The sequence below is a fragment of the Mustela nigripes genome, chromosome 10, assembly GCF_022355385.1.
Source record: "Mustela nigripes isolate SB6536 chromosome 10, MUSNIG.SB6536, whole genome shotgun sequence".
Classification (NCBI taxonomy): Eukaryota; Metazoa; Chordata; class Mammalia; order Carnivora; family Mustelidae; genus Mustela; species Mustela nigripes.
Window position 1 is genome coordinate 32,890,815 of NC_081566.1, and position 11,323 is coordinate 32,902,137.

An 11,323-nucleotide genomic window follows, 5' to 3' on the forward strand; every position below is an offset into this window, starting at 1 on the left:
TCTATTTAATGATAAGGTTTATGGATTAATCTAGAAACTCTGAGGATTTGGAGATGTGCCTGGAGATTTAGCTCTGAGGCTTCTGATGGTGGTTAGAGTTAAAGGTTGCATGGTGTTTAACCCTACAGAACCTGGTATTCTGGGATGAGCTGCCTCTGGAAAGAAGCACAAACCTTTGAGACCTAGAAGCTGGAGATAGTTTCTTTGGAACATTCCGTAACTAGCTAATTACAATATCTTGCTCAGAAAGAGAACATTAACGTTTGTCATGTACTTGGGAAATACTCTCTTTATTATTCTGCATCAGTACTATCCCTGCACCATCAGAATTCTCATGCAGCAGCCAGGAGAAGGTCCCTTGCAAACCCTCAACACCAGGGAGTGTACTTTGACGGAGAGTGCCAACTGCTAGACTCTGAGCTCCTCTGCTGCATTCATGCTGAAGCCACATCTCCTACAGGTGGCTCCCAGCCAGAGACCAAAGATGACAGGGATGCTAAACACATTGAGCCCTGGGAGATACTGGACTCCAGATTCAGGCTTGGTGACTCCCTGATAACTCAGCTGAACCTTCCAGAGACTGTGTGGTGGTATGGGACATTTCCTTCTTCTTGGCTTCCTTGGAAGTCTTAGACTTGCTACTGGGTCTGATGGCTCCCTGGATCCCTTCCTATTTTCTCTCTAACAGAATTCCTTCATCATGTTTAATGTTCCCTTGGTGTGTCTCCCTTCCGGGACCTGGTTTAACAGACATAATCACAGGTACCGGGGAATCACATCTCTGGAAGATGAGAATTCAATTGGTTAAAGTTCCATTTGCCTCTAAGAGCTCAGATAATATTATTCATTTTGTATGTAAAGGTACAACCCGAAATATAAAACAGGGCTCAAAGAACCCATTGAACTCTTAGACTTTTTCCCCGGTTTTGGAGCCTTCTTTTTGTGTGCAGAATTCACTTTGTTCCAGAAATGTGTTGCCTTTCAACTCCTCACCATGTGATCTGTGTACGATACGCTAGGTAACAGGAGTTGACATTTATTGTTAAACCTGCCTCTTGAATCACTCTGAGGGAGACCGTAAATGTCTCAGATGTGATTCCATATAGAGACTTAAAATGGCAATATTATCTATATGTGCAATTATGATTCTCCTATGCCTTTCAAAAGATTACAGGTGCTACAAAGAGGCTGCAATCTCTTCCTTGGTGAGGTAGGGTGAACAGTAAATTCAGACAAACACTGTAGGGTCAAGAAAACGTTATCCTGGTCCAGGGTCTGGGACCAAAGTTATTTATCAGGAACACGTTCCTTGATCCAGAGTTGAAATAATCTGGACAGATTCCAGGAATTGTGGTAGATGTTCCATGTGGCACAGCTGGGCATGTACCACTGGGCACATGCTAACATTTAACCTTTGCAGAGCACATATGACCCAATTTTGGTTCAAATCCCACTGGAGAAGCCAACCTATCCCTGCTAGTTGCTCTGCATATCTTTTTTGATATTCTGCCATTTATTATCATTGCAAGAAACAACAGTCGTGCAGATAGGGCTCCTGTTCTGATCTCTGCATTTTTCAATCCTTACTTTTCCTGGAGAAAAAAAAAATCGAGTCCTATTTCATTGGGATGGGTAGCATTTTATTTTGTAGCAGAAGGCAATATTTGACAAGAATATTCAATCAGAGAAGTTTCACCCATTCATGAATGACTTCTTCCATTCTTTGGAGCAAAACACCCCTGACATAGTTTACGCCTTTATAAGATGGAAGAATTTAAAAACATCTTTCTCTTTGTTTTCCTATTATTAAAGAAGTATTGCATGTCTGATTTCTGCGTTCTAAAATATTACCAGAAAACAACCTTGTGGCTCACTCTGAATGGAAACATTGTGACTGCTACTCTCTAAGCTTATTTATCTAGGGGGCAAGCTTGAGATACCAGGCATCATTTGTTCTTTCTTCCATATTTGTTTAAATTTGATCTAACAAATGTTTATTGAGGACTTGTCATATGCTAAGTGCCAGGGATTCTGTAATAAACAAAATGAACAAAATTTCTACCCTCATTGAGCTTATTCCTGGGGGGAGATGCAGTCAATGAACAAACAAATACATTTATAATCAGGGAATACCACCACTGTTTCCGATGGGTTAGCTGTAGGGATATTAGAAAAAGAGGAGCCAAGGATGGGTGCCAGGGGTTTAGCTTAAGAAGCTGGGTAAATGTAAAGACAAGGAGAGGACTGAGGGAGAGGCAAGTTTGGTGATTGGCTAACTGGGAGTTGGATCAAGATTCCTGTTTTGGGGGATGCCTGAGTGGCTCAATCAATTAAGCATCTGCTTTGGCTCAGGTCATGATCCCAGGGTCCTGGGATTGCGTTCCTCATCAGGCTCCTTGCTCAGCGTGGAGTCTGCTTCTCCCTCTGCCTGCTGCTCCCCCTGCTTGTACTCTAGCTCTCTAACAAACAATTAAATAAATAAATAAAATCTTAAAAATAAATAAATAAGTAAAATCTTAAAAAAAAGAAAGAAAGAAAGAGAGAGAGAGAATCCTGTTTTGGATATGTGACATACCCAAAACATGAGTATCTACCATGAGATACTCTGGTAGAGATTTCGTGGAAGGAGTTGGGTGGGTAAGTCTGGAGTTTGGCATCTGGATTGAGACTGATGATATATATTTAGGATGATACTTAAGGCTTTGGAACTAGATGAGAATCTCAGAAATGTGTTGATGGAGGCAATAAGTGTTCCAAATGCTAATTTTGGGGCTCTCCAACATTCAGTAGTCAGGGGAAACAGATTCATCAGAAGACACATTTACCATGTGCCAGGCACTAAGCCAAGTGGTGGGCTTATAAAGAAAATGTTAGCTTTCAGTTCTTTGAGGAAAGGAAATGTGTATAGTTTTCTTTGGATGACCAGAATTGACCACAATAAGCCACACAGGACTTTGCCTAACCAAAAAGATAGAATGGAGGAAGCAGGCAAGGTTCAACGAGGAACCAAAGATTCTGCTGAGTTTAATTCTGTGCCTGTGAGATTCTATGTGAAAAAATTAAAATAAAAGTCATGACCCAGTGTGGGGAGGGATAGGCAAACAGATAAAGAAACTATCTTTGTTTCTTTGCCATGTGATTGGTTTTTTGTGTGTGTTTTTTTTTAAAGATTTTATTTATTTATTTGACAGAGAGAGATCACAAGTAGATGGAGAGGCAGGCAGAGAGAGAGAGAGAGAGAAAGAGAGAGGAGGAAGCAGGCTCCCTGCTGAGCAGAGAGCCTGATGTAGGACTTGATCCCAGGACCCTGAGACCATGACCTGAGCCGAAGGCAGCGGCTTTAACCCACTGAGCCACCCAGGTGCCCCCATGTGATTGTTTTTCAAAAGGAATTCAGTTCTGAAAGTTTGGGGAATGTAAGAAGAGCACAGCTGCTTCTGACCAGGGCTGCCACCAGAAAAGGTGATGCTTCAGTGGAAAAGAGGGAGATGGATGGGTTCTCACCAGGCAGACAAGGATGAAGAGGGCATTTGTCAAATTACCAAAGTCTAAAAACTTTCTTGTACAACTTGGTGTCATTGTTTCCTGGGTGGAGTGAGATTCTCTGCTACAAACTCCCTATAGTTGCCAAATGTGAGCTCATCCTTGGCTCATTTTCCACTACAGTTAATATTTGTCTCTTTTAAAAACAGATTTAAACAAACATTGATTTAGTGCCCATCTTATCCCTACTTGTCTTCAAGGGCTTCGAACAATGGAATGAAAAGCAGTAGTTAACGGTCAACAGGCCAGGCCAAGATGAGAGCATTCTAAACAGAGATGTGAAGATGGGTTACAGTCATCTATAGACAGGAAGAATGGATTCTGACCAAGGCTAAAGGGAGCCTATAGAGCAGAAGCAACACTAAGTTGTTAAATGGGGGTTTATAGAATGAGGGAGTGGTCTCTTTCAGGCTGAGGAAGCAGCAGGAGCAGGAATAAAGGTGATACAATGTTTGGTGTGCGAGGAACAGTGAAGTGTGACTGTCAATGTTTGGAGGGATGCTTCGGGGAGATTGGCTCAAATGTTGTTTGCAGTCAACTCGTGGAGGGCTTAGGATACCATGCTGGGGTGTTTGGCCTTTAATCTGTAGGCAACAGTGATGCTCTATCACAAAGGAGAGAGAACTTTTCAGCAACCCCTCAAAGATCAAGTCAATAGAAGAAAATCCTGGGTGAGGCTGGGGAATTTTCTTATAACTAAAGAGAAGGGTAAGAGCCTTACATCCTCCCTTTACTGAGAAGTTTTTATAAATCATTAATAATAACTTTTAAAAGTCCCATTAATTCTTGCTTTTAGTTAATTAGTTTGAGGGTGCTAGACTGACATGATGAGTCATTGGGTTTCTCCAAGTGCTCTCAGAGATACTGCTATATCTAAGACTTACAAGTAAAGCCCGAGGCTGATCATAGGACTTCAGGTAAAGAGGGTGGCTTGCCAACACATTTGTCTCTTCTCCTTACTTAAGCCTCCTGAAACAACCACGAGGAGCCGCAGAACAAAGTGACTGAGAAAAGTGACACAGGTGGACAGACTTTAAGTCCCATTTTCATTTACTATCTGGGACACATGAGGCAGACGATTTTTGAATCAATGAAGAGGTGAAAAAAATAATTAGGGAAAGTGTTTGGCAAGATGCAGAGCTGCTGGGGTAATAACTGGATCACTGGAGAGGAGGCGGCTCTGAGCTCGGAGCTTGCAGAGGGCAAATGCTGGTGTTGCTGGGAAAGATCCTGCCCGCTCTTTGTGTCTTGCTGCCTCTCTAAGGCTGGACTGTGTAATCCTGTTGTAGTTGTTAATCTTGTTGCAGTTGACTCTTGTCCAATTCAGCATGCTTCTTAGATCCAGAAACAGGCAGGCTCTGTCCTTGTGTATCTATCTGCTCTGCCCAGTTAGAGACTGTCATAACTGCCCAAGAGGAATTCACTGGATCCTGTAAAGGCTTCGTGTTCAGTCCCAGCCTCAAAAAAGAGGAAACATTTCAAAATTTTGACCCTGTGACTTGCCCCATGGGTTGCGCTGACTGTAGGAAACCACCCTGACCTTCAGCTTTGATGTCCTTGAAGTGAATGAAATTGTGGCTGGTCATTCAGGGCCATGGTTTTATTGTTGTTGTTGTTGTTGTTTGTTTTTGTTTTCTTAATTCCTCGTTATTTCCCTCCAAGATCTTAAAAATATGATTCTTCTTTGAGAGTTAAAATAGTAAACCCAAAACAAAGCTTATGATTGTCCATTTGTAGAACAAACTGGAAAGATACTCTGTCAATGGGCAGCTGAGTGATCTAGGGATAAAAAAGGAGGGGAGGCTTTGACTGGGTGGCCTTCCGAGGCCTGACGAATTAGTTCTTCCTGAAGAGACCATGGTATGGTGCTTAGGAGCATGGCCTCGGGAATACAGCTCAGAATTCAAACACCTGCTGGCTTTCGGGTGACTTTGTGTAACCACTTATCCTCTATGGGAATCCATTTCTTCATCAATTAAATGAAGAGAGTTGATATGTCTCTGGGCTTGTGCACTGATTAATGAGGTGATATCTGTAAAGTGTTTAGCACTGTGTGTAGCACATTTAACTAGCGATCCTGCATGAAGCTGAAAAAGGAAGACACCAAAGGACCGGAATTCATCATTCATCTCACACATCCAGATGGCTGAAACACTGGTGAAGGAAAAGAGCATTCATGTCCCTGGAGAGTTAAGCTTGTGGGACAGGTACAGTTTCTCAGGATTCTCTAGCTTCTATGACTCCTCCTTCAAGGTTCCCCATTCCCACTTTATATACTTATCAAAACGATGATGTGGTAAATCATTAAGCTTCTAGGTTTGCTGGTGTCTGGAAGAGGGAACTCTAAATATAGGATTCCAGTATTCTGGTTACTTAGCAAAGAGTATTTTCCTTCTAAATGCATGAATGGCAATTTTGATTTATACATTAGTCTCTTGTGAGTTTAGCGTACATGAGTCACCATCCAATCTTGATTCTGTCTGGAGGTGAACTCAAGTGAGACCTGTGCAGTCATAATTTTTTCCCGCAATGTCTCCATTTATTCCCTCTATTTTTGTCCTTTCCAGGGACGATCTATATCTACCTGACATTGGTTTCTCTCTGTAGATTCTCCCACTGTTTACCTTGCCCCATTCTGTGGCCAGTCAGACACCTCTCTGGTGTCTGGAGCCCTGCTTTGTATCATGTGCTTTACTGATACAGGGGTCTTCATGGCTCCTTTAGCTGTGGGGGATCAACAATCCAAAGGGACACACTGAGCCCAAATAGGTCTGATATCAGGTGTCCCCAGCATACAAACATATTTCACTGATGCATCCATACCTATTGTCTTCATGGGCCAATTTCTTCTGGAATTAAGGTAGTTTTCCTCATGTTGGAAAGAGGATGCAGCTCATGCCTCTGGCCCTCTGAGAGGTCCTCCCTCTCTCTCAGACTCAGTCTGTTAGAGTTAGCAAAATTTCCCCAGATTTCCATTTTACTTTCCAGATTCTGGAAAGTGATTCTTTCCAGATGATTCTTTCCAATGATTCTGACAGAGGACCTAGTTCAATGTCTAGGAAGTAAGAAATCCCCTGGCTTCCCTGAGATGTCAGCTGCTGTCCCCTGTCTCCAGTCAGTTGGTTCTTTAAGACCTTACTAGAATTCATCACAGATACTGGAATTTCACTTTTCAAAAAGATATATGTATTTTCAGGTAAAGTCAGCTTCTGCCATTATCACGTCCCGTATCACATTCAGCCTTCCACAACCTCAGGCCCCAGATGTGTGCTTTCATTACTTTCTGGCCAGTCGCCCTGGTAGGTTACAATAGTTTATTTCCTTTTGTTTTTTCCTCCACCCTTCTGCTGCTTTTGAGATGATATTTACTCAGTAAAATTTACCCATTTAACTGCACAGTCTGGCGAGTGTTTGTAATCACATACACTTGTGTAAATCATCAGCACAATCTAGACAAGGCAGCTTCTCTACCCTATCACGTCTCTGTCTTCTGCTGCTTTTGAAAGGTGGCTAAAAATCCTTGAAAACATCACCCTTAAAGATCCTTTCTAGGGAAACAACTTAGGGGAAATTTTATTTAAAAACTTTCACCTGGGTGACATGTGCAAAGTTCTGACTTTGGGACACTTCCAAGTCTGAAGTTCCTTTTGTATTTCTGAGCTTTTTCTCACTGTTAAGGGCCACATTTGCCATCTACATCTGCTGTCGATGAGGACTCTATTTGCGATGGCAGGTGTCTTGGGTGACAAACCCACTGGCCTCATGCCCTCTCCACTCCGGCCAGATGCTGTTTTAACAATTCTTGGTCAGGTTCAGAATTCAACTTTCAGTGTCTGGTCTTTCCCTAACCAATATACTGAATGAAGTTTCACAGACCTTAGCAGCTATGGAAAACTGCTATGCAGAGGGGATACACTCTTTTCAGTCCTTCCTAGGGTCTGTCATTCCATTCAACATTCCAGCTCTTCTTTCACTGAGAAAATGGAAGTGTGTGTTTTTCCCATGTTTCCTTCACTGCTTACCAATATCTGTTTGATATGATTATATGTGACCATAGTAGAGAAATGATGCCTCACTGGATTTCCATTTTCATTCATTCATTCATTCATTCATTGATCAATAAGCATCCAGTATGTGTAAATATGTGGCTTACATATGGCAGACCTCTGCCAGCATTACACTTTATGGTAGTATCTAATTGGATCCTGAAAACAACACTGATTTGGGGTTGCTTGGGTGGCTCAGTCGGTTAAGCATCTACCTTCTGCTCAGGTCATGACCCCAGAGTCCTGGGATCGAGCCCCATCGTGGGCTTCCTGCTCAGTGGGAAGTCTGCTTCTTCCTCTCCCTCTGCCCTTCCCCTCCCTGCTCTTCCTCTCTCACTCACTCTCTCTCTCTCTCAAATAGAAAAATAAAATCTTTAAAAGCAAGCAAGCAAACAAAACAAAGCTGATTTTCACATTTGGGGAAATTGGGTGGCTTGCTTAAGGAAACGGATGACCAAGAAATGATGGTGCCATATCTCAAAATCTGATTCTCTCAGATTGCCAAGATTATATTCCTTTCCCGAGTTGGTTGTGTTGCCAGTGTGATCCCCTTGTGGAGATAAGCAGTAGGGATTTGGGTCTATGAGTCTGATGTCCAACGGAGATGTCTCAATCAAAAACAGAGATGCAGGAGTCATTGACATACAGATGGTCTTGAAAGCTATGCATGTAGATGGGATCACCAACAGAGAGGGAGAGAAAGATAAGACTAGAATTATAGTCCAGACATGGTCTACTTCTAACATTCTATCCTCCTCTGGACTCCACATGGTTGTATTATTGCTTTCTTTGTCAGCTGTCTGTGGTATTACAGAAAAACCTAATCACAGCTTTGTCCCTTGGTATCCTTCTGTTGATTTGAGAGACTTGTAATAGTTCAGGGCTGTGCTTCTACTCACTCAAAGGAAGAAGAAGGCCCTGCTGGGTGCCCATTTTCTATACTCCCAGGCTGTGCTTAGGTCTTGAGTCTGACTTACCCCACACCCATTCCCTCACCCACTAGGGGTCTATTACATGCTTGTTCCTCCCCTACAGCCTTTTCCATTGCTCAAGAAAACTTTTCCTGATCTAAGACACCTGTCCTTCTCTACTTGATTGAACCTGGGCAAGATTGGAATTTACCATGGGGTTCCATTACTCTGGGAAATCAAAGTATGGAAAACTCCAAAACAAAGACAAGAATGCATTTAAAAGTATATGTTGTTGATCATAGTTTATTTATAATCAAGTCAGAGACTTGCTTATCTGTTCTTCCTTATGGAACACTTCCTCAAAATTTGCTCTTTCTTTCTTTTTTTTTTTTAATTCTTTTTTTAAAAATTTATTTATTTATTTTCAGAAAATCAGTATTCACTATTTTTTCACCATACCCAGTGCTCCATGCAATCCGTGCCCTCTATAATACCCACCACCTGGTACCCCAACCTCCCACCCCCCCGCCACTTCAAACCCCTCAGATTGTTTTTCAGAGTCCATAGTCTCTCATGATTCACCTCCCCTTCCAATTTACCCCAACTCCCTTCTCCTCTCTAAAACCCCTTGTCCTCCATGATATTTGTTATGCTCCATAAATAAGTGAAACCATATGATAATTGACTCTCTCTGCTTGACTTATTTCACTCAGCATAATCTCTTCCAGTCTGGTCCATGTTGCTACAAAAGTTGGGTATTCATCCTTTCTGATGGAGGCATAATACTCCATAGTGTATATGGACCACATCTTCCTTATCCATTCATCCGTTGAAGGGCATCTTGGTTCTTTCCATAGTTTGGCGACCGTGGCCATTGCTGCTATAAACATTGGGGTACAGATGGCCCTTCTTTTCACGACATCTGTATCTTTGGGGTAAATACCCAGGAGTGCAATTGCAGGGTCATAGGGAAGTTCTATTTTTAATTTCTTGAGGAATCTCCACACTGTTCTCCAAAGAGGCTGCACCAACTTGCATTCCCACCAACAGTGTAAGAGGGTTCCCCTTTCTCCACATCCTCTCCAACACATGTTGTTTCCTGTTTTGTTAATTTTAGCCATTCTAACTGGTGTAAGGTGATATCTCAATGTGGTTTTAATTTGAATCTCCCTGAGGGCTAGTGATGATGAACATTTTTTCATGTGTCTGATAGCCATTTGTATGTCTTGATTGGAGAAGTGTCTGTTCATATCTTCACATTACCTGATTTCAAGCTTTATTACAAAGCTGTGATTACCAAGACAGCATAGTACTGACATAAAAACAGACACATAGACCAGTGGAACAGAGTAGAGAGCCCAGATATGGACCCTCAACTCTATGGTCAATTAATCTTCGACAAAACAGGAAAAAATATACAGTGGAAAAAAGACAGTCTCTTCAATAAATGGTGCTGGGAAAACTGGACAGCTAGAAGAATAGAAGAATGAAACTTGACCATTCTCTTATACCATACACAAAGATACACTCAAAATGGATAAAAGACCTCAACGTGAGGCAGGAATCCATCAGAATCCTAGAGGAGAACATAGGCAGTAACCTCTTTGATATCCGCCACAGCAACTTCTTTCAAGATATGTCTCCAAAGGCAAAGGAAACTAAAGCGAAAATGAACTTTTGGGACTTCATCAAAATCAGAAGCTTCTGCACAGCAAAGGAAATAGTCAAAAAAAAAAAAAAAAAAAAGAGGTAACCCACTGAATGGGAGAAGATATTTGCAAATGACAGTGCAGACAAAAGGTTGATATCCAGGATCTATAATGAACTGCTCTTTCTTTCTTAATAGTGTTTGCCAAGCCCCACCTCAATTCTATATTTAGAATTTTGGGGATTCTCCCTCCAGCTTGCTCCTGTGGGAGGCCTAGATTTATCCTGTCTTGGTTTGGGGTTAATGAGAAGCTTCTAGTAGAAGATGATTTTCACTTTTGTATATCATACTTTGGACTCCTGTGGCCCACTAATTAGGCTGTTTATCCCACTTACATATATTTCATTTAGTCAGAGATGCCTGAATGTCTTCATTACCCGAAGGAGATAGCATAGGCTAGGTAGATCTCCAATCTTGGGACTGTGCTATGTACTTAATTAACGTTCATCCTGCGAGAGAACTCAGGGAAATCGAGAATAGGAAATGTTTGTGTTTCCTTAGAAAGACTTGAGTTAGATATTTAGAACTTTTTGACCCTGAAAAGGAGCCAGACCTCCTAAAGCAAGGGACTTATGGCCATGCTTGCTGATATTTTTATTTTTTTTTTTTTAAGAAGAGAAAACTAATCACTTTCCAAAGACAGTTTAAATGTCATCCTGCCTGGAGGAAAGGCAATGGGCTAAGAGACTTCTCAAGGTCTTTCTTAACCCGAGGATTTTTGTAACGACTCACCCAGAAAATGGGCTCCTTGAGTAAAAATCAGCTAAGCTGGACTTTCCCAAGTAAGAACTTGAAAACACTGTTTCTTGTTAAGTGTGGAACTTCCAAAGATAGAGGAATCCCATCACCTTCTCTCAGATCTTCTGTCACTGATACAAGCAAGTGTCATTGCTCTCAGACTTCTGAGTGGCTCCCAGGCAACGTGAAGAGAGTCAGGAGATTTCATGCTCATTCTCTGGCTGGGTGGCAGGGTATCATAAGCATCTGGGAGACATGTGGGAGGCCCCTCATTCTGGCTCAGGAACACATTGGTGTTTAAGGGTTCTGCTTGGCAGACTTGAAGATATGCCTGGCTCAGCTCCTGACTACCAGTGGCACGAGAGTCTGGAACCCCA